Raw genomic sequence first — 24,073 nt, forward strand, 5'->3', positions numbered from 1 at the left:
GCCTTCCTTCTAAGATGTGGGCATGTTCTTTCCCCTTTTAGGATATAAGCTCCTTGAGGGCAGGGATTGTTTTGCATTTTATTTTCGTATCCCATTGGCCTGACACAGTGCCTCTCATAGAATAGATACATAATAAATACTTATCGATTGGTTTGTTGAAAGCCATCCCAACAAGGGACATCCTCATTTTGTGATGCATGAATGCCTTCTGCCCAGGCATCAGGGATCTCCCTCCCAAACAAGCACAGCCACTGGCTTCTTCCTGGACTTTTTAGGGTCCGCAGGAAGCACCTTCTATATGCCTGCTTTGATCAAACAATGGAAACATAACAGTATATGGGGACAGCTAGATGGCCCAGTGGAGATAATGCCGAGTCTGGAATCAGGAAAACCTGAGTAGTGCAAGTTCAGCTTCAGATATTTGCTGTCTGCGTGATCCTGGGCAAGTCATTTAATGTCTGGTTGTTCCAGTTTCCTCACCTGTTAAATGGGGATAATAATGACACCTACCTCCCATGACGGTTGTGAGTTTCAAATGAGAAAATATCTGTAAAGTGCTAGCATTGTGCCTATACACACACAGCCAGTTAGCTATTGTTATTATCACTATAACAGAGTTCAAAATTTATCAATCAGCAGATTTAGTAAGGGTAAGACAAAGCAAAGAGAGGGGAGAGAATAAAATAGAATTTAGGGTTCGAGAGAGAAGAGAGTGTGTGCTCTAGACCCAAACCTCCATGGGGTCCAAGTGGATCTCCTTGTATCTATACATCATTCTCTTCCTAAAAGCTCAATTGTTCTCTTTCTTCCTCCGTCAGCTTGATCAATTAAAAAGCATTTGCTGATCATCATTTGTACTCGGGCTATAAAGGCAAAAAACAGCTCATGCTCTCAGGAAGCTCACAGCTGAATAGGGGATACTACATGCCAACAACTACATGTAAACAAGATCTATGTGGAATAAATTGGAAATAATCAGCTGAGGATTTTTGGACTACATTGGACTGAAAGCTTAGAAGTCTCACCACTCCCTTCTTTCCTTGGATAAGTAAATCTATAGCTATGATTTATTGTCATTGACATCCAGGCCCCCCAAAGTCTCTCACAATTTCCAAGGTCCTCCTTCACCATGTCCAAATGTCCACCAATACTCTCCTATCCAGAACCCCTAAGTCCAATACTTTGTGCCCCTCCAACCAAGCCTCTCAGGTCATTGGCATCCTCAGTGAAAAACAAACTCTGACAAAGAGATCATGGCAAACTCTATTAAGTAGAAAACTCAGACAGACTTGCCTTTTTTTAATCTTCAAATGTCAAAAAAATATTATAGAAAGACATTGAAACTTCTACTGAAAGGTTTGAATCTCTCCGTGAAAGTAATCAAAGCAAGCAAACCTCATCTTGCGTTTGAAAAGGCAACTCTATCTATGGAATAGGTTGTTTGTCCATAATGATTAAAAATAATATAAAAAACCAGACTGCAGAGCCAAAAGAACTGCAGAGGATTTATTCTCCCTTCATAGCCTGCTGGAGCCGGGAGCTCAGGATGGATAGATTGTTGTTCTCTCTTGTGGGTAAGTTCTTACGTCCTTCCTCTCCATCACGTCTGCTGGAGTGCAGAGAGAAATGAAAAAAAGCAGCATTTGTCCTTAAGTCTCAGTGTTTCTCACATTACGCTTCTGATTTATTTTAAACAGGGGGCAAAAATTATGCTATCAGAAAGTCTCCTTTTCATTTCTTGTGGGTATCAGTGGAACATCAAAATAGCCATGAATCCAAAGCTCATTCGTGTTTCCCTAGCAAAGCCAGAAATCAGTCCCAGTCGGGGCGCAGACAGGATCATAGATCCCGAGCAGGAAGGGGCCGCAGGGGCCAGGTAGGCTAGGCCAGCACCAACTCTTCCTGATGAAGTTTCATCCCATATGGAAAAGGGCAGTGACTGCTCCCTTCTCCCATCCACCCCCACCCACCCACATGCTGAAGGGTCAAGCTACAAGAGGAAGAGCAGGAGTTTGGTGGTCTTTTTTTCTGGTTACTCCTTGTCTAGTTGTCCTTGATTCTGGGGATAAGCCTTCTCTCTCTCTCTCTAGGTCCCTTTATTTTAGAATTCAGCCTGCTCGGATAGGGTCACAGAACCTGCTTAACAATGGATTGTAATCAGAGTTTCCAAATCCTGTCTTTAATGCTAACATTTACTAGCTGTGGGATAACAGGGTAAACCACTTTACTTTCTGAGACTCCATTTCCTCATTTGCAAAATGAAAGGGTTGGAAGTGATGGCCTATGAGGTCCCTTAGCTTGAAATCCAGCCAGTCACATAACAAGTATTTATTAAGTATGTTTACTATGTGCCAGGTACTGTGCTAGGTAAAAAGAAAAAAAAATGTATCGGGGGCAGCTAGGTGGTGCAATGAATAGAGCACCGGCCCTGGAGTCAGGAGTATCCAAGCTCAAAAACAGCCTCGGACATTTGACACGTACTAACTGTGTGACCTTGGGCAAGTCACTTAATCCCGATTGATTCACCTCCCCCCGCCAAAAAAAAAAATGTATCAGTACCTGCCCTCAAAGAGTTATGTTCAAAAGGTGAAGACATATACATAAAAGTTTATAAAAAAATTTTACAAAACAAATACAAGAAAAGCCTCTTGTAGGCTATGATATTGTAGATGACTTTTGAAGGAAATTCCAAGAGACAAAGTGAGGAGAGCGTGTGTCCTAAGCATGAGGGCCATTTTGTGCAAAGGCAAAGAGAGCAGAGATGGAGGATCATGGGTGGCAAACAGAAAGATCAGTTTACTTGGACTGTAGACCGTCAGAAGGGCAATAATATACGTTAATCCTAGAAAAGTAGGCTGCAGCTAGGTTGTAAATGGCATTAGAGGCAAACAGAAGGGTTTGCATTTGCTCCTAGAGGTGCCAAGGGTAATAGTGGTAGGTAAAGCTCTTGGGTAGGTGCTTGGTGATGGTAGAGGTGGAAGAGTCTTAAGTTCAAAATACTCCTAAGAAATCAATGACTCCAGCTTCTAGGTAAATGCACTGTGACCCTTGTCCTGGGAAGAAAAAGTAGAAATTCATGAGATTCAAGGAAGAAGGAGCCAGGGATCAGATTTTAGAGTAGGTAGAGGGAAGGAGTCTATGAATTTGTGGCACACCTGAAAAAAATCCTGAGGATTTCTGTCTTCTCCCATCACAGTTTAGGGACTATTACAAAGAACACTGCCTCCCCCTTGTAGCTGGCCATCAGGTCTGAGCCCATCCACTCCTAGCCCATCTTGACCCCTAACCCTAAAGATATGATTATAGAGGAGTGAATCACAATGAATGGTCAGAGATTTAGTAAGACGGGGAGTGAAATCCACCAGCAAACTAGCTATCAGTAAAGTGTGATAGAATAGGGACCACCGCACTGTCAGCACCTGAGAGGAGTCACCTTCATAGAGTGCCAAGTCAAAGCAGTGCCCTTCCATAGTCTCCTTTCTTTGCACCTACTTTGTCATTCCGTCCCGAAGTGACAGTATTGACTGCTCTAAATGCTCCTTAATATGGAACCCATGCCAAAAGTGGCTTATTGGTTCTTAAGCCCCATTAAAAAAATATTACCTCACTGCTTATACCAAATATATTCCCCGCTCTGCCATATCCCCTTCTAACGCTGCCCAATTCTTCTAAGATCAGCCACCTTGTTGATGATTGTTGGGAGGGGTCTGTGAAATGCAACGGAGTTCTCATTTTCCATGAATTAGCTATTTTTGTAAAACGGAATAAGCACCTATGAGGGCATCCAAACCAGTTTATTGGGAGTAGCTGCCTGACACCTATATATGATCTCGGAGTGGTTCAAAGTACATATGAACCTTGTAGCTGAGGGACACATGGGATGGGGTCCTAGAATCATTCTGGATGTAAAGGAGAGTTTGTAGACCTGGGATCAAACATGGAGCATAAGGCATGAGAACTGGAGTCAGGAACACCTTGTTCAAGCCCCGCCTCAGACAGTAACAACAACTGGGACTTAACAAGTCACTCAGACACTTAGTAACAGTGACTTTGCTGGGTCTTTGTTTCCTTGCCTGTAAAATGAAGGGGTTAGACTTGATGGCTTCTAAGATTCTAGCTCTCTGTCTATGATCCTGTAGTCCTATGGTGCTCTGAACCTTGCCTTTCAAGCCCTGGGCCTTTAGAGAATTCCCCATTCACTGTACAGAATTCATGGTTTGTTAGAAGCCCTGTGTATGTAGACAGTTGTATTATCTGTCTGACTCAGGCTTCCTTTAGGCTACTGCATTGACTGCACTAACTGGCCAGTCATTACAGCCGGCTTAATTGCTTTATTCATTGAATTCACTGAATTGTAGAATTGTTCTAATACAACTTCTTCAGTCAAATGAAGCAATCGTGCTAGGCGAATTTAATGACAACTTCCTCCTTCTCATAGATGCATCCTGGCACAGTGGATAAAATCCTGGACTTGGGAGTCAGGAAGATATAGGTTTGAGCCCTGCCTCCGGTATTTATTATTTGTGTCACCACCAGCATTGGCGGTCTTTGAGCAAAGATTTGATGACCACTTGAAGGGTACGTTATTGAGGGAATTCTCTTTCATCCACAGGGTGACCTAATGGTTTCCTTTCTAAACTGGACATTCAGTAATTCTCTTCTAAGTCCCATGAACTTGGGAGAAGTGAAGTCTTTATAAAAGATATTTGAGATTGGGCTGGAAAGGCAGACAGTTTGGTGACACAGTGGATAGAACACTGAATCTGGGGTCAGGAAGACCTGATTTAAATCTGGCTTCAGATACATCTTTGCTACATGACCCCGGGCAGGTTACTTAACCTCTGCATGCCCATTTTCTCTCCCATAAAATGTAGACAATCCCAACATCTATTTTGCAGGGTTATTGTGAGAATGAAATGAGATAATATTTGTAAAGTGCTTGGTAAACCTTAAAATGCTATATAAACGCTAGCTATTTTAAAGTAGTGATGCATTTTCATCCTTTTTTCCCTTGGTGGATGTGACTTGTACTTGAAATGATCTATTTGCAATAGGCACAGAAATTTAGAATTGCTGGTCTTTGAAGCATGTGGGCCCTATGTGACTGCAAGTGCTGTGAGGAATTTAAACTTAAAAGCTAAGGCCTATGTCTTTGATAAGGTTTGGTGCTCATGAGTGAGCTGACAAATTAATTTTTTTCTATTGTTTATTCATCCATTTATTTTTCATTAAGTTACTCAATAAATCTTTATTTATTCTTTTATCATGATCTCTCTACTCGGGGACAGCTTTCAGACTACACAAAGATTTTTCTCTGCTTCAGAACTTTTCTTTGTTTCTACAACAAGGAAGGAATGATACAAGCATCTATTAAGTACCTACTATATGCCAAATACTACACTAAATGCTTTATAAATATTTTCTCATTTGTTTCTCACAAACACCCTGGGGAGAGGTAAATGCTGCTATTAGCCCCACTTTACAGTTGAGGAAACTGAGGTAGACAATATATAGGTGACTTATTCAGGGTCACATAGCTGCCTGAAGCTGGATTTGAACTTAGGTCTTCCTGATCTCAGGCCCAGACACCTAGTTGTTTCTAAGAAAAAAAAAGTATGTCTCAGATGCCTGCTCTGTAGGTTGAAGCCAGACTGAAAAAAAGTTCACATTTTGTCCCAGGAGCAATAGACAAGTACCAAGGCAGCTTGACCAAGGGATTAACATGGTCACCCACTCTGCTGTAGGATGATTGGAGGCAGTGTTGTGCAACGGATACAGTTCTGGCTTTGGAGCCAGGAAAACCTGAGTTAAATACCACCTCCGACATTTATTAGCTGTGGGCAATTGAGAAGGTTAGATTCAATACTGATCTTCTAAAATCCCTTCAGATCAAAATTTATGATTCCATGATTATTTTGGCAGCTGAATGGGGAGAGAAGAAACTAGAAAGAGAGAGACCAGTTAGAAGGTTATAGGAATAGTCCCGGTGAATGGTGGTGGGGTGTAGGATATTGACCCCGTGAATGTAGAGAAGTAGGTGGATGAAAGATGTGTTATAGACTTGGAACTGATAAGAATCAGCAACTCATGTACTATGGGGGGGGGGTGGGAGGGGGGAGGTGAGCAAGAAAATAGAGGTAAGAATGATTCTAAGGTTTCAAACTTGGATAACTGAGAGATGTCGTTCAGTTGTTTCAGTCATGTCCAACTCTCTGTGACCCCATTTGGGTTATTTTTTTTTTTTTGGCAAAGACACCAGAGTGGTTTGCCATTTCCTTCTCCGGTTCATTTTACAGATGAGGAAACTAAGGCAAACAGGGTTAAGTGACTTGCCCAAGGTCACACAGCTAGTGAGTGTCTGAGGCCAAATTTGAACTCAGGTCTTCCTGACTCCTAGCCCAGTGCTCTATCCAGTCCACTGCCTTAGGGAGGGTCTAATTTGAAAGGTAGAGAATATCACAGAGGGGCTAAAATGAGGGTCTTGCTTTTGTTTTGTTTTATTTTTGTTTTCTTCCATGAAGGACTCAGTACAAAGAAAAATCAGAATGCACAGAAAAGAACAGAAAGAAGGAGGCCAGGAGCCTCCTTCAGCAAGACAGCTGTGAAAGTTACAAATTGAATGTATATTTTTAAAAAGAAAAGCAAACATAAAAAGCCCTCTTCTGTTCTAGTATATGTGTGGAAATGTCATTTTGATTTGGTGTCTGCTAAGTATAAAATTTTTTAAAATCAAAATTTAGGAGAAAAACTAAAGACATAGTCGTAGCAGCAGAATAATAAATAGTAATAAAAGCTAGCATTTATAAAGTGCTTTAAGGCTTGCATAGCATTTTATATAAGTTTTGTTTTACTGATTCTCACAATGATCCTGGAAGTTAGGGTAGAGGAAGAGCACATTTCAGCTTGAGCTTTGAAACTCAAATAAAGTTTACATTTCATCAAACTTCCTGTGACAGCAAGATCGATGTTCAATCATCGTATTGTGCCTGTGAAAGTGTGACATATCTAGCCAACTAGCCCAACATGACCGAATCCAAGTCCAAGGCCACCCAAAGGTTTCTGTCAATGATTGAATAGCAGAGTCCACTAGTTCAGGCCGGAATTTTGATAGAAAGACAAATGCAGACTCACACTCTACATATCTACCTACTCTGCCTTTCTTAATGTATATAAACTGGCACAGTAAATGGCAGCTACTCAGCAGACACAAAACCAGGGGAGACATAACTAGCCCTTGGAAGACTGGGCTTAGTCTCAGGGTGCTGACATGTAGAGATCTAAACTTCCAGGAGAAGGGAATGTGTATGTCCTCACTGCCATCCCTGTATCATTGAGTTAAAGAAAAAAGTGATTTTCTTGCCTCTAGAAGAACTGTTTTAGATGTTGCAAAAAGCAGGCTTTAGGTGCTATTTCCTAGTGACTTTAGGGCTATGTTTAGGACATATGGACAAGCTAGAGCTGCGTTGCATGTCCCAGTGAAGTTCATTCTCCATGTGGATGCCTCAGCAAACTGTGATCACTGAGATGTAGCAGGAAAAAAGATTCTTGTAAATACCCCCTTATCCTCCAACCCTAGAGTAACTAAGTCCTAGGCCTAAAAAAAATTCTTCCTTCCTTCCTTCTTCCTTCCTTCCTTCCTTCCTTCCTTCCTTCCTTCCTTCCTTCCTTCTTTCCTCCCTCCCTTCCTTCCTTCCTTCCTTCCTTCCTTCCTTTTTCTTTCTTTCTCCCTTCTTTTCTTTCTTTCTTCCTTTTTTCTTTTTTCTTTCTTTCTCTTTCTCCCTTCCTCCTTTGTTTCCTTCTTCCCTTTCTTTCTCCTTCTTTAACTCTCCTTATCTCCCTCTTTCTATTTCTCTCCCTTTCCACTTCTGTCTCTGTCTCTCTGTCTCTCTTCATGTATTTGTCTTTCTGTCTCTGTGTCTATCTCTGTGTCTGTGTCTCCCTGTGTCCCTCTGTCTCTGTGTCCCTCTGTCTCTGTCTCTCTGTCTCTCTCTCTCTCTGTCTCTCCTCACTGACTGGTTTCTATCAGGCCCAGATTTCCCTTTTTCCCTTTTCCATTTTGAAGCTGTTAAATCTCAGACCCACCCGTCAAACTCATCAGATGGAAATCTTTCTAAATCGTCTGACACATTTCACTGCCTTTGGAAATAGAACATAAGGAGCAAAATTGAACCTTTCCTTGATAACTTCAGGTCATCAGGAGGAACGGTGTATCACCTTGATGCCTTCAGGGACAGGTCAGTTGTGTATGATGTTTGCTGAGACATCTAAAGGCCCCCAAGCTGTTATGCTTTATTGTTGTTCTTTCGTTCAGTCGTGTCTGACTCTTCATGACCTTGCAGACCATATGGAGTTTTCTTGACAAAAATATAGCGGTAGTTTGACACTACCTCCTCCAGTGAATAAGGCAAACAGAGGTTAAGTGACTTGCCCAGGGTCACAAAGCTAGTAAGTGTCTGAGGCTGAATTTGAACTAATGTTTTCCTGACTCCAGGCCCAATGTTCTATTCACTGCACCACGTAGTTGCCTTCTGTTCTTTATTAGTTCTTTTAGAAGATTCTAAGGGATATTCAAGCTTAACTCTCTATATTAGGTTGTTAGCTTTTGATTTTCATTTCTTTGCAGTATAAATTCATCTTTAAATCCCTACCCTGACTATAACCAAATAAGCTCATTAGCATTATGTCTAAAGTAAGAGGTAATAGGTCCTGAGAAAGAAACTGAAAGACTCTCCTATAAGTGAAGTACTTGGATTTTGTGAAATCTATTTTGACTGTTTAAAGGCTTTTTCTGCTTCCTTGCTTCTTTACTGGTATTCCAGATAGTTAATGTTGCTGGATATGCCAATATGCATAAGTGAGGTTATTCCAAATGGAATGTTGGGAGTAGGAGCTACATAGGGACCTGAATAATCATACCAGATTTCCTACCTGTGCCTTAAAAATCTTAGCATTCCTTATGACATGCAATGCACATAGCTGGGGTCAATTAATTTAGAAAAAATGCCTGTATTGCCCAAGGCTAGGATTAGAGCACGCAGACATCAAGGGTACAGATGGGACAAGCTTAGTCTTTGAGTCTCAAACTTGAGGCATATAGCTTAAGGTGGAGATGGTTGTCAAGGAAAGACATGAATAAAGTGAACAACATTCAGTTGAAAATTATTTATTGATCTCCTTCAAGGTACTGCAAGTAATTGAAATAATAGACATAGTCTTTGACTTTCAGTTTAGGAAGGATAGTATGTGTAAACAAACAACTACAATATGATGGTCAGTGACAAGAGCCATACGGAAGTCAAAGACTAAGTGTTATAGGACAGTAGAGGGAGAAGTTACTTCTGGCTTGGAAGATCTGGAAAGATAAATGGGATAAATGACATGTGCTAGACTTCAAAGGATGGCATGGATTTTGATAAATGGTCATGTAGGGAAGGCGTTCCAGGAAGAGTAAACAGCATGAGCAAAGGCACATAGTCAGGACATCCCAAGTTCAGAAAATCATGGGAAGTCTTGACTGTCTTTAGCATTGGGATTATAATGGAGAATAGAAGGAAAATAAGACTGTAATAAACCTGAGGAATTGTAGAAAGCTTTGGATTCTTAGCTAAGGATTTTGGACTTCACATGGTAGGGAATGGGGTGCTTTGGGAAGTTTTTGACTAAGGGAGTAAAAGACCTTGGTTACCTGCCTCCTTCACAGAGCCTGGAATATAGTGGGTGCTTAATAAATGCTTGTTGATTAACTGACTGGCTGACAAAAGGCAGAACTTGAGTTGTGAGCCTTAAAGGAAGCCAGGGATTCTATCACGTAGAGGTGAAAGAGAAAGAATGTTGTTGGTGTAAGGCACGGCCAATGGAAAGGTGCAAAGATGGAAGATGAGGCATCGTGTATGAAGTAGACCAGGACCATAGAGTGGGAGCATAGAGGGTAGTCATGTATGTGAAGACAAGAACGATAAACAGACATGTGTAAAGGTCAAAGGGACAAGTGATTCTAGAATACCAAAGAAAGCATCATTGAAATGGCTGACTAGGGCATCCAGGGAGGGTAAAGAGAAAAGATAAAGGCAGAAGAGGACTGATGGACTGAGAGAATACAGAGGGAATGAGGCACCAGGAATCATAATAAGGGATGAGAAGTTCAGAGGAGACATAGACGTGTGAGAAGTGACAGGTAAGGAGGTTGTGATTAGAGAAGAAGCGTTCTGAGTCAGACCTTAGAGCACAGTCTCAATTTTTCATAATATCCAATGCATGGCTATCCACATAGGTCCCTTAATGTGCATGATGAATTCCCTGAAGTGGCCGCATATATTCTAATTCACACTATTTGAGGTTATGATTATGTAAAATATAGCAATTGATTCTAGCCCAATGGAAATATACAGTGAGGATTTGATTAATGCAACCATTTCAGGGGATTGATTCATTATTTGTACTAATTTGAGGCCTGTCTGTATTGTTGAATAGCTAAGGTGTGGTAGAGAAAAGGATGAGAGTTGGGGTCACTGAAGAAATTCTAGGTTTGGGTATAATATAGACTGTCTATTGTAGATGTTGATATCACCAAGGTTGACTGTAGGAGATGTGGAAGAAAGGAAGACAACTCGCTGAAGCCAAGGTCATTCAGAAAGGTGGAAGAGTGTCTTGGAGGTCTGTAGCTCAAGGGAACCAGGCTATGGATAGATGTACAAGCCGTAGGAATCAGATTCAAACACAATGCTTTAGAACTAGGGAGCATCACTTGAAGCTTGAAAGAAATAGAAATTCCAATGGAAAATGAAAAGTAAATTAAGCTGAAAATATAAACAGTTTCAGGACGGTTTAGCTGAATTTGAGAACGACAGATTCATTACGTAGTATTAAGAGAAGCAAGGCATGTTTTGGGGTGCATTCACTCATAAACCATTGCTTGGCTTCAACGTCAGAGAGATGCTTGGGCTGGATGGCTCATACGGTCTACCCCAGCATGGTATTTCTTATGTTTAGCACACTGGCTTATCCCTCTGAGGGCCAGGCTCAATTCGTTATGCTCTGTAACATTCATCAGCGCCTTCTAAGATCTTTTCCTGATGCTTTGCTGAACAGAGAGTCAATAGAGTTATACGGTTATAAAATGTTAGAGCCGAAGGGGACCTTTGAGATCATCTGGCCTAACCTTCTCATTTTACGGATGAGAAAACGGAGTCAATTCATGAAAATGGTGATGGTGGCTTTGCAATTAAATGCTCAAACCTTATTCACCCTCATTTTCGGACGAATGCCCACTCTTCCTGGGAGAAAGACACTGGGAGTAAAAAAAAGTGAAATAAGGTTGGTCTCTTTCTCAACTGATTGAAAATATTGCTTGTCCTAGAAGGGAGGACATATGTCTCTCTTGATGATAATGTACAGTTTTCAATTTCCCTCCCTAGATTAGATCTCTACTGCTAGACGAATATATTGGCAACTTGCTTAGAGATTCATTTGCTCATCCTTCTAAGCTCACTAGGATGGTCCTATCTGGTGTGACTCAGCCATTTACATTCGATTATGATAGGGGGCATATCAGTAATAATTGTATCCTAGAAGGCACGCCATCTATCAGTGTCAACTGAGTTAGGGTGATGCTAAAGAAGTTCCATATCACCATAAAAACAAAAAAAAAATCACAATAGGTACCTGCAAAATTTGGGTACTTACCCTTGACGACTACCTTATTTCAATATCTGAAATAATATTGAGAGTGCTGATAATGACTCTCATTTTATCTTGTGCTTTCGAAAGCCCTTTCATAAACATTCACTTCTTTGACTTATCCCATAAGCTGGAGGGATAGGTAATGCTGGTATCATTACTGACATTTCATAGAAGGAAAATATGAGACCCCAAGGATTCAGAGGGGAAGTCTCTTAACCAAGATCACCCAGTGAGTTACTGGGGTAGCTGGGTTTGGGAGCTTAATTTCTAGTGCAATTCACCAGACAACAACAAAGAGAGATTTGCATCTCACAGTCTCCATCCTATTTTTTTAAACTTCTTTCTGATAGAGGATGTAAATTCTGATAAGAAGAATGCCTTTCCGCCCCTCTTTTCTATTTTCTTCTTCCAAGGCTGTGGTGAAAGCTGCCCTGACTTTATCATCCAGGAAGACAAGAGAAAAATTGGATTTTGGGGACAGACTCGGCATCTCAATAATTGTCAGGACAACGCAGCTAAGGAGACTGGCATAGCTTCCGTTCCCTTCTATCAGGAATTTTATGAGGTATGCACATCTGTGTACATGAAGATGTAGAAGTCTTAATGCTGTGAAGGGGACCCTCTCCTTTAAATGGTCCTTTTCCCATTTCACCAATGATAAAATTCCTGAATTTGTATTTTAGGACCCAGTGGTGAAATGCGGTTCCAAGGGCTATAGTTTACAGTTTACTATAGTTTACTATCTACTCCTTGTCCCCATCCACCCCACCATCCCCAGCCCCACCAAGGCTCAACAGACTGTCCCTCCCTCTCTTCTACTATGGAAGATCCTGCAGCCTTCTTTTCCAGTTTCATAGGCTCCTGTCCTCAGCTTTCTCTTCCCCTTGGTACATCCCACTATAGATCCTGAAGCACTGCTCTTTGCTTTCCATCATCCCCCCTGCTTCTACCCTTAAACGGTTTCTCACTTAGATTTAGAGCTGGAGCTGTATAGAACAAGTCCAACCCTCCTATTTTGCAGATGAGGAAACTGAGGCCCAGAGGAGTGAAATGAATTACTTCTGGGTCGCAAGCTAGTCACTAAGGCAGGATTTGAACCCAGATATGGATGACTCTGAGTTCAGCTCTCTAAATAGAGAAGAATCCCTGCCTGTACACATTAACTTGTGGTTGTTGTCTGATTCTTCATTATCCAATTTGGGGCTTTCTTGGCAAAGATACCAAAGTGGTTTGCCATTTCCTTCTCTGGCTCATTTTACAGATGAGGAAACTGAGGCCAACAGGGTTAAGTGACTTGCCCAAGGTCACATAGCCAGTGTCTGAGGCTGGATTTGAACTCAGTTCTTCCTGACTATGGGCTGATGCTCTATCCACTGTGCCACCTAGCTGCATATTAACTTAGAAAACCACAAGTTGTCATTACCTATATTGTATTATATTTTTATTTAATTTGTCAAACATTTCCCAATAGTATTTCATTCTGGTTTGGCCCATGTTCTGAGTGTTACAGGCATGCTGTATTTGGGGCTGGCAATTCAATCTGATGAACATTTATTAAACACCTACCATGTGCCAGGCACCATGCTAAATGCTAGGGATCCAAATAAGAAAAGGAAAGACAATTCTTGCCCTCAAGGAGCTTATAATCCAATGGAGAAGGACAACACACAGAAGGAAGCTAAAAAGGGGATGGAGGACTATTGTAGTAGTCTCTTAACAACCCTTCTCAACTCCACTCTCTTCCTTCCCATCCATTCATTGTACTTCTAACAGCAGGTGAATGATGGAGGGAGGAGGTGGGAAATGATGCTCCATGGAGTCAAAACCAAACAGAGCTGCTGATGGAAAATGGAGCTACCTGGAAAATTCTGAAAGTTCTGAGCCCCCCATAAAAGAAGGCTTTGGAAGGAGTTTGTTATTCTACCTCTAGTCCTCAATCAGAGAGGAGGAGAAACTGAAGGAGTTGAGAAGGTATTGAGTATCAAAAGCTGAGTCAATAGGCATGGTGATGAGACCCCCAACTAATCATTGTATCCCAGGTGGGGCATAATGTTTCATGGAGTTGAAACCAAGCAGATAGCTGATGGAAAATGGAGAGCTACCATAGGTCCTGAGTTTGACACCTCCTACACGAAAGCCTAGACAATTTGAACAGTTTCCTAATTCATCTCATGTGGAATGCTAGGTGGTGCTGTGGATAGAATGCCGAGTCTGGAGTCAGGAAGAATCATCTTCCTGAGTTCAAATCTGGCCTCTGATACTTATTAGCTTTGTGACCCTGGGCAAGTCACTTAACCCTCTTTACCTCAGTTTCCTCATCTGTAAAATGAGCTGGAAAAGGAAATGGCAAACCACTCTAGTATCTTTAACAAGAAATCCCAAATGGTTTCACGAAGAGGAGGACATGACTGAAACAGCTGAACAACAAAAATTCTGTCTGGTCTCTCCCTCCTTCAATCCCTTTTATGCACTGCTTCTTCATTCTCCTTCTAGACTATTTAACATAATCTGAGATTACTATAGGAAAGGACCATTAAGTCCAACCCACACATGTCTGAGAGTGCTGGCAGTCAGCTCGTGTGGTTCTATTTTCACCCCCATTTTGTAGATGAATAAATTGAGGCTATGAGAAGTTGGGTGATTTGATCAGATTCGCATAGCTAATAAGTACCTGAAGCAGGATTTGAATTAAGGTCTTCATGATTTCAAGTCTGGAGTTCTATCCACAGGGCTGCCTGTCTTTTTTTTTAACCTTCCTTTGTACCTTCTCACCCTTCCACACTCCTTGGCACATAATAAGTGCTTAACAAATCTTGTTGGCTTGACTTGACCTTGACGGATTCCTTCCAGGATGCTAGTGCACACCTACTGCAAACTATGTGGTATTCCTTTTGTAGATAGTTGGTATGTTCTTATGTGTATTCTCCTTTATTAGAACGTAAATTCTTTGAAGGCAAGTATAGTCCGTTACAATTGAGGTTCATCTCATGCACCACCTTATATATAAAGTTGTTTCCCCCATTAGGTAGTGAGCTCCTTGAGATCAGGGGCTGTTTTACTAGCACTTTGAACACAAAGATGACACCTAATTACTTGTTGATTCACTGATAGTGGTTTTAAAAGTATTTGTTGAATAAATTAATGAATGGAATGAGGGCTGCTTTGACTATAGGCAATATTGTTATTCTGAAGAAGGAGAATCCATAAGAACCTTGAAAAGATTTTCACTTCTACTCAACAACTTCTTTGGGGACTCCATGAGAGCACCATCTTGCTCTTGTTCCTTGAGGGTGTACATGTTTTGTGATGCTCTGTTTGTCTCTAGTTTGCTGATCGACCTCAGTGCTGACCTTGTCAAACTTGGAGGTCAATTATCACCTCCTTCCCAAATGATCTTGTGTGCCTTGCTGAGGAGGAAACCTGGCAGGGGGAAATACAAATGAGCATCACTGAACCTGAGTAAATCTCTGGACTTTGGTTTCCTCATCTGTAAAATGAGGAGGTGGCAGGGGGTGACTTTTTAGGTCTCTTCTAGCTCTAAATCTATGATCCCATATTCTTATGACTTATGGTTCTCATGACATTGCCTTGAAACCCACAAGAAGTGAAAAAAACCCCTCTTACCACCAGCCTAATGCCTCATTCCCCGTTCCAAACAAATCAAATGCCTTATTGAGAAACATTAGCTAGAGAACAGCTGCTACCTTTCAATTTCTACCTAAGGTCTAATTAACATGATGCCAAAAGAGGACACAAGAATTTATCCGAAAGAGAGAACAGCACTACCAAGGTGACTAGTCTGATAATGATGATGAAGAATCCAGAGCCGCTCCCCCCCCCCCCCGCCCCCGCACCAGGTCCTTTAAGGACAACAGAATCAATCCCACGAGGTCCCTGTTGAGCCGTTGGCTTGAGCTCTTGGAAAAAAACACCCCTGACGAATATCATGTTTTTGTAGGTGGACTTCTCTTTTTGGACAGAAGGTGTCGCTGTTTTTCTCTGGTTGTTTTGACAAAACCCTTCTGTAGAAGCTTGAAAGTCCTTTCGTAATTTTTTCCTAAACCACCCTCTTTGGAGAGGTTTCAAAAAAACAAATATGGCAAATCCATCAGAGTTCATCGTCCACTAGATTTTCCCAAGATGATATCACCCATGTTTGGTTTTTATCAAGAATTCTGGTACCATTGGGTCTTAGCTCTGGAACCAAGAAAAACCTCAGAGGCCATCTGGCCCCCTCATTTTACAGGTGAAGAAACTGAGGCTGAGAGAGGTAAAAGAATTTACCCAAGATCATTGAGATGAGTTTCAGAGGTGTGAGTCAAACTCAGGTCCTTTGGGCCTAATTTGTATGTCGTTTACATTTACTTATGTAAATCAGCTCCCCAGAGCATTAATCATTACATACTGGACTAGGAGTCATGCCACTTTAGGTGAGACTCATTAACTACCTGAATAACCTTGGCCAAGTCAATCCAATACTGTCAAAGACAGAACTGGGCCTTAACAGATTTGGCCTAGAGTCACAGGTAATGTTTACAGCTTTTTTAGAGGTAGGAAATGTAGGCATAGGGTTTTAGAGAAGAGGACTTTTATTTTTTAATTAAATTTTTTTCCCATTGTCCAATATTTATTTTTCTCTCCGTCTCACATCTTCCAAGCTACCAGTGGGAAAAGAAAAAAACAAACACAAAACCTTGTAACAAATAAGCACAGTTAAGCAAAACAAAATAAATTCCCATATTGATCATGTCCATGAATGTGTTCTTAACGGTGTAACCATGGATAAGTTAATTAGTCATTTTGACCTCAGATGCCTTGACTATAAAGTATGGAAGGATATGCTCGAGGTAAGTTATAGACTGGACTAGGTGAACTTCCAGGGGTACTTTCTTTTATGAAATATCTATTTGAAAATAATTGGGCTACTTGCTGTCTTATGCAATCAACTCCTAAATTTCCAGGAGCCTGCTTTCTTGCCCATACTTGGCAATTTCATAATTGTCACCTGACAGAGTTACCCTTCTAGCTATTAACAATGGAGCCAGAACAATCCAACCCTGCCCCACTTGGCTCCAACCAGAATAATACGTCTCAGGAAAAAGGGGCCCCAATGAACTATGAGCTAAGTGTCTGGACTGGAGAGGGAGGTCACTTTCTGTTGTTAAGTGAACAGGGCCTCCTTGAATCAAAAAAGGTTTGTTTTTTGAGAAGTAGTCCTTTGACATGTCCTTGGGATGCAGGAGGTCTAACATTGCTTCTCTTTCTCAAGAGGAAAGAGCTTTAGGCTTGGGTATTCTAGCATGGGACCCGCCTGGCTTTGTCAGCATCACTGTCATAATTTCCTGAGCTCCCCGGTTGCTCCCATTTTTCCTGTAAGGCCAAACATCAGGAAATCAGGTCACTCATTACCTTCTCTATGGGGAAGGAAGGCCCTTATTTAGCAGCCAAGCATAGGGAAGAAACAAGGCTCCTCACTTCTCCTTGGGAAGGGCAGAGAAACAAGTCTCTGTGTGTGTGTGTGTGTGTGTGTGTGTGTGTGTGTGTGTCTGTCTGTCTGTCTGTCTGTCTGTCTATGTGTCTGTCTCATTCACTCACACCCTCCTCCTTCTTCCCCTTTCCCTCTTCTGCACACCCTATTTTGTCTGGACAAAGTGTTTGCCTCTAGAGTTCAAGAACCTTGGATCAAAGCAAGCCTCATGCTGACTTCCATGTGGGACTTTGAGCAAGTCATTTTTTTTCTCTGGGATGTATCCATTTCCTCATCTATAAAACAAATGAGCTGGACTAAGTGTTCGCTGAGGTCACTTTCCTGCTCTGGGACTGCGAATTTGCCACCTTCTCCCTCTCTTCCCAGAGATCTGGAAAGCCCTTATGGTCTCATGTTCAAACAGACAGAACTGAACACAAAAGTAATTTAATTCGATTTTATTTATGAAAATGCTTGTGGGGCTCATGTCTTTGAAATTGCTATAATGCATTATATTCTCAACTCATAGAAGCCATTTTTGATGAATCTGTATAAATGTTGTGGAGCTTGAAATTTTCTTGAAAGTCCATGTGCTTGCTTCCTACCTTATTAAGTATCCCTCTCTTATCCAAGTAAAATTGTACACACTTATTCAATTAGGTTCAGCCTACCCTGAATCCTAGTGTCCACTGCTGAAAGTTTAAATACAGTAAAAAACTAAAGTTAAAATATTGTGTTAAACACAGAACTGGTCCTTAACAGATTTGGCCTAGAAACACAGAGGTAGGAAAGGTAGGCAGAGAGTTTTAAAGAGGAGTACTTCTCTTTTTAAACTAAATTTTATCTTTTGTAATTATCAAACACTAATGTTTTTCTTCCTCTCGCCTCTTCCCAGCTATCACTATAAAAAGAGAAAAAAAAAACCCATGTAACAAATAAGCATAGTTAAGCAAAACAAAATAAATTTCCATATTGGCCATGTCCACAGATATGGGTCACATTCTACATTTTAGTCCACTGCTTTAAAGAAGAGTATTTTTAACAAAGCCTCCAATGTCCCTCTGGCAATGAATGATCAGACTCAGTGTTTTCATTCAGATTCATCCTGTACATTAAACTTTGGTAACAAAAGAACCCTCAAACCCAGCAATTTCAGGAAATTAGGGAGGTTTTGAGACTCTCCAGGAATTAAAATTCATGTTGGGGATGAAGAGGGCGAGGGATGTCTAGTAGTCCCAAGATGGTGTCCTTCACCATGATTTATCAAGAAGGTTAAAAGCTGAGGGCTGAGAGCCAACCTGCTCTCTTGGCAACTGTGGTCAAGGGTAGAACTAGTCTCTGGAAGTATGTAGCCACAGGTTGATGTGTGCCCCTGTGGGGGGCAGGGGGAGGAATATATAGATCTTTGCAGTGAAACTGGTCATGAAAAGATGTGGGAGGAACACTGACATTCTAGAGAGTTGAAATGCTTTGAAGAGTCTCAGAGAAACAAAGGATTTTATGTTCTATAATGCTCTCTGGCTTCTGCATCAGTGTGTCATGGAATGCCCTTACAAGTTCCCTTATAAGAATTATCAGAAAATGAAGCACCTTTCTATAAGAGAAATGAGACCATATTTTCTCTTCAAAATATTTTTCCTTTAGGGGCTACAACTGTGTAGCAATGATAACAGGTAATGTAGCTGGTCACTTTCCTGGTGAATTACAACAGAGTTGACAGGACAAAGGGACAGAGCATTGTGACCCAGCACTTATATTGGCTGGTCACTCATGGGTGAACAGAATTGTTTCTTTGAGCAAGAAGGGTTAGATCAAGCCAATTCCAAAACCACCATCACATAAAACATTCCTACTCTAACTTTTATCTTCCAGATTTCATTTTCCAACCCTATCATATTTCTCATGATATAAATCATTGAGATTGTTGGGTTTCCAATATTTTAAGATGAGTGGGACCATTTTGGTTATTGGTAAACCCTGGACCATACATCAGTATGTAGATAGTACTTTAGAATTATATACACTGGAAAATAATACACAGATACTCGAACACACTTCCAACTGTATTACCAATTTAACAATATTAATGAAGCACCAAATTTATGCAGAGCACTGTGTTAGGTGCTAAGGGAGACACAGCATTTAGATCAGGCACATTCCATGCCTTGATAGGGTTTACTTTACGTAGGCAACTTTCTCCAGACAATGTTGGTTGGACAAGACCTCAGTGCAAACTTTCCTAGTGTAGATGATGGCTGTAGTGATTCATTCATTTTTTTAAGTCAGAAAGACTTGGATTCAAATCCTGCCTCTAACACATACTGGTTGTATGACCCCCAGGCAAGTCACTTAACCACTCAACACCCCAGGCAACTCTCTGTGACTACAAGTTAAAGAGCAAGTGCTAGCCTGAATCCATAAAGTGTGTTTCCTCTCTGTGCATTCTTTATACCAATGAAATCATAAATCTGGTCCCCTAAAACGTGTAAGGTACTATGTTAGGAATTTAGATACAATGAAAAACAAACCAGTCTCTATCCTCAAAGAGTAAAGAGTCTCCTGGGATGGGAATGAAACAGTGCTAACAAACTAGAAAGTCAGCAAGTTTGAAAAATGGGGTAGCACCTAAGCTGAGCCTTGTGTGAGCATGAGGATGCCAAAGGGCATTCCAGGCATGGTGACTGTCCATACACATCTAAGATGGATTGAGTTCCATCCCAATCACCATAACATTTAATGCTTTTTAGAGCATCATTAGCATTAATATCTTACAACAGGAGTGACAAAGATTAGATAAAGTGAGAAAGCCAATTACAGTTGGATCCATTGCCAAGGGAATCTTGTTCTGAGTTTCAGATTAACTACTATATCTTCCAGTCATCGGGCGACATAAAAACTCAGTAGGCCCCTGTTGGTGGGAACACCCATAGAACACCTCTGCTGGTCCACACACCCAGAACGTGGCCCTTGACCTCTTTGAAACAAACTCTCCTCCTGTTACCAAGGGAGATAATTAGCAGCTCCTAGGAGATTCCTTTATTGTGCCTTCAGGAGGCTGTGTACTCTACTGGGATGCTCATGGGAGAATATTTGACTTATATTAATATTAGTGCCACCATCCATTTCTTGCTGTTAGTAGTATTAGGTGGCTTGAATAAAACATCCAGTTTGATTCATTGCAATAAATTAAAATTAGTTCTCCCAGGAGCCCAGTCTGTAGAACTGCTAAGTCATGAATATAATGCTACATGGTTTGCCTTCTAGTGAGAAAGATGAACTGCAGATTTGGAAGATCAGAGACTTAAAACTGGAAGGTACATTATGTATTATCTAGTATAAATATTCTTAGCTTCTTTGGTGTCGTGGACCCTTTGGGAGTCTGGTGAAGTCCATGGACCCCTCTCAGAAAAAAATGCTTTTAAATGAAAGAAATAACATGCATAAGATTACCCAGAAAACTCAATGATTAAAATAGAATTACCAAAAAAGGGGTTTTTTTTAATGAATTCAAGGCCCCTATTTTAAGAAACCTTGATCTAGTCCAATCTTCATCTCCCAGCCATTCCCTCTACTCTGGGTGCACCTTGTGTATGTATTTTCTCCTCTATTAAAATTTAAATGCAACACCAATAATATAATAATAATAACTCACATTTATATAACTCTAAGGTTTGGAATGTACTTTGTAAATGCTATCTCATTTGATTTTCACAACAACCCTAGGAAGTAGGTGCTATTATTAGCCCCAACTTTACAGATGAGGAAACTGAGTCAGAGAGAGGTTAAGTGACTTGCCCAGGGTCACACAGCTCATAAGTGTCTGAGGCCAGATTTAACGCTGGGTGTTCTTGATTCTAGATCCATTGTCCCATCTGTTGCACAACAAGGGCTGTTTTCACTTTTTACTTGTATTCCCAGTGTTTAATACATACTTGTTGATAGATATTGCATATGAGAAATCTGAGATTCCACAAGGTGAAGCTGATTTGTAGAAAGTCATACAAATTATAAGTGGTGAAGTCAGAATTTGAACCCGGGTCTTCTGACTTCAGATCCACTCTCTCCTTTCTATCAAATACTATTTCCCTCCCATTGCTGATCAATCAGAGGGTGGATACGTCTCACAGAATCCTTTCTGAATCCACTAAATTCTTCCCAAGCCTATTCTGATGTGGCCTAGAGAAGACCTTGGGTTTTCAAAGACTATTGGAGTGGGATGTGAATACTGTGTGATTCTGTGATGCCGGGCAGGCTTCAGAGATGTTACTTTACCCTTGACAAAGTGAGTTGGCTGTCTGAGGATCAGCTCAGCTGAGAACATTGCTGAGAGCTCGGCTACTAGGGAATGGATTCCTTGGCCTTGGCAATCTGTGAAACAAAGGAAAGGGAAAAAAATGGCTCTTGGACTTCTGTGTCCTTCCATTTCCACAATGAGAGAGCTGCAGAAGAGGACAGAGTGTGCTGATAATTGCACTGTTTCTAGGTCATCTATTAACATTAGCTTAGAGGCAGCTCCAGGGTGCCAGATTTGGAGGCAGGAAGACCTAAGGACAAAGTCTCCCTAAAACACTTTTCCTAGCTGGGTGACCCTGGGCAAGTCACTTTAACCACTGCCTGCCTCAGTTTCGTCTTCTGAATAGTTGAGATACTAATAACATCGACCTCACAAGATTGTCGTGAGGCTCAAATGAAGTAGAGTGTAAAGTGTGTCATCACCGCCGATGTTGTTGTTTGTCATGGTAGATCATGGATGCCCTTCCTGTCACCTCATAGCACAGAGAGATTGTCTAAAGATGGAAATCTGTCCACATAATAACAATAATAAAGCAGTCCATCATCTCCCCAGGGCATGTATCTAAGACACGACAGAGACACATCCCAAGACTCTTCCAGTCAGATGACTACCATTCACTTCTGACCATTTACATTTACCTGGACACAAATGATACTGCCAGAGAAAGCACCGGTTGAGATTAGAGGGTCTTGGGCTTGGGAGGGAAAAGTTAGGGACATAGGTGGCATTTTCATCCCTGCTTCCTATCGAAGGCAAGGGATTCAGAAGAGAAAGGGAGATTTGGGAAGTGAAGAGCTAATTAATAAAATGGCATTTGAGAATAGAATTTGGATATCTGGACTATGGCCCAAAATATAGTAATGGCAGGTCGTGGGAAGCATGAGCATGTTATGATATTTGGGATGGAAAACAGTTGTCCTTAGCCATCCCTCTTTTACTTAAGGAAACTTCTGGGAAAAAGCACAATCCATAATGCCAGATTTCTTTTTGAGAAAGATAACAATGCCGAGAAAACCTGAATAATCCTTTTAAAGTTGGGGATATAGGAGGGCAAACAATCTGAGACGAGAAGTTGGATAAATATATTTGTGGAGCACAGGGAGCCCTCTTGCCTTACGATATTACAAATTACCAAAGTTTTGAGAACAAAATGAATGAAGAGTCCAGAGCCCAGCCACCGGTGGCCTTGGTGGGCAATAAAATTGATTTGGATCATATGAGCACAGTAAAACCTGATAAACACCTACGGTTTTGCCAGGAAAATGGTCTCAGCCACCATTTTGTCTCAGCCAAGACAGCAGACTCTGTCTTCCTATGTTTTCATAGAGTGGCTGCTGAAATCCTTGGGATCAAATTAAACAAGGCTGAAATTGAACAGTCACCGAGGGCGGTGAAGGCAGATATTGTAAACTACACTCAGGAGCCTTTGTCAATAGCTATTAACCCTCCTAGGAGCTCCATGTATACAGATCGGTGAACATATCTTTCTTTGAATTGATCAATTTGTCAGCCTATATACCTCTTGGGTGGATGGGCCCACCGATGGCTGAGAGCGTTTGTCTTAGAAGTGACCGGCTCTTATAGCACATTTAGAAGTTTCCAAAAGGGAAAACAAAACAAAACCAAACCTCATTATGCCTTTATGTGCAGCAAAGCAGTAGACATTTCCTTAGATTAGCAAGGATTGCGCAATTTGAAATCAAAATCGCAAATCTATTCTTTAGAATAATGCCACCTTCTTAGAACAACACTCTGATAGCTAGGTTGCTGCTCTGATTATGTCTTCACGTCTTACTAACCAATGTTACCATCGATTGGGAGGCTTTTATCTGGAAATCTTCTAATCCTAAATCAGGTGCTTTGCCACAACCCTGTCTCATTCTCTGTTCTAAAGCAACATATATCAAAGCATAATTCAGAAAGTATTGTCAGAACAAAACAGTTAAACAAATGATTTTTTTCCCACTAAAAATAATTGAACAGGCATCTCTTTGGGAGAGAGAGAAAGGAAAAGCAGCATAATATTTCAAAGTTGTATTTAACTGAAAATTCTCATTCGGTGACTGTAACTCTCTGGAACAAAACACCAAATAATAAAGAAGTCTCACATGTTTTTGAGAAGCCACCCATAGTTACCACCAACTCCTTGCATTAAAATTCATGTACTTATAGGAGACCCCTCCCAGCACTCATTCAGAGTCTATTTACTCTTTATTTAGGCACAATTCAAACAAATGAGACTAGGGTAGGGGTTTTTTCCCCATCTATAAAAAAAGGGTCTTAAACTGTTCATATTGTAGTTGCAAACTCACTAAGTGGGGAATATCGATGTTATATTTTTCTTGCCAAATCACCATCATTACCCATTGTGTAAAGCTCAGCTGAGAAGGCTTTATGAATTTTGACGAACATTCACCAGCTGTTCCATGTGACGTTTCTTTTGCAAACTGTTTGCTTAGTGATGTACTCAGAATGAGTTATGAAGCATTGCCAGATCAATGTTGGATCAGCCCATCCTCGGTGTTCGGGTAGCCTTTTTCTCCTTCAAATAAATTACTTAAATGATCTAAATCTTTGGCTCATTGACTCCTTCTGGAGTTAATCTAGGCTCATCTCCAAAATAAAGCTTTGTT

General features: G+C 41.0%; 1 pseudogene; it reads left to right on the forward strand.

Annotated features, from left to right (window-relative positions):
- The first annotated feature begins 1,769 nt into the window (after nt 1-1,769).
- Nucleotides 1,770-22,917, forward strand: LOC118846706 (annotated as a pseudogene).
- The last annotated feature ends 1,156 nt before the right edge of the window (nt 22,918-24,073 follow it).

This window comes from Trichosurus vulpecula, chromosome 4 (assembly GCF_011100635.1).
Source record: "Trichosurus vulpecula isolate mTriVul1 chromosome 4, mTriVul1.pri, whole genome shotgun sequence".
Taxonomy (NCBI): domain Eukaryota; kingdom Metazoa; phylum Chordata; class Mammalia; order Diprotodontia; family Phalangeridae; genus Trichosurus; species Trichosurus vulpecula.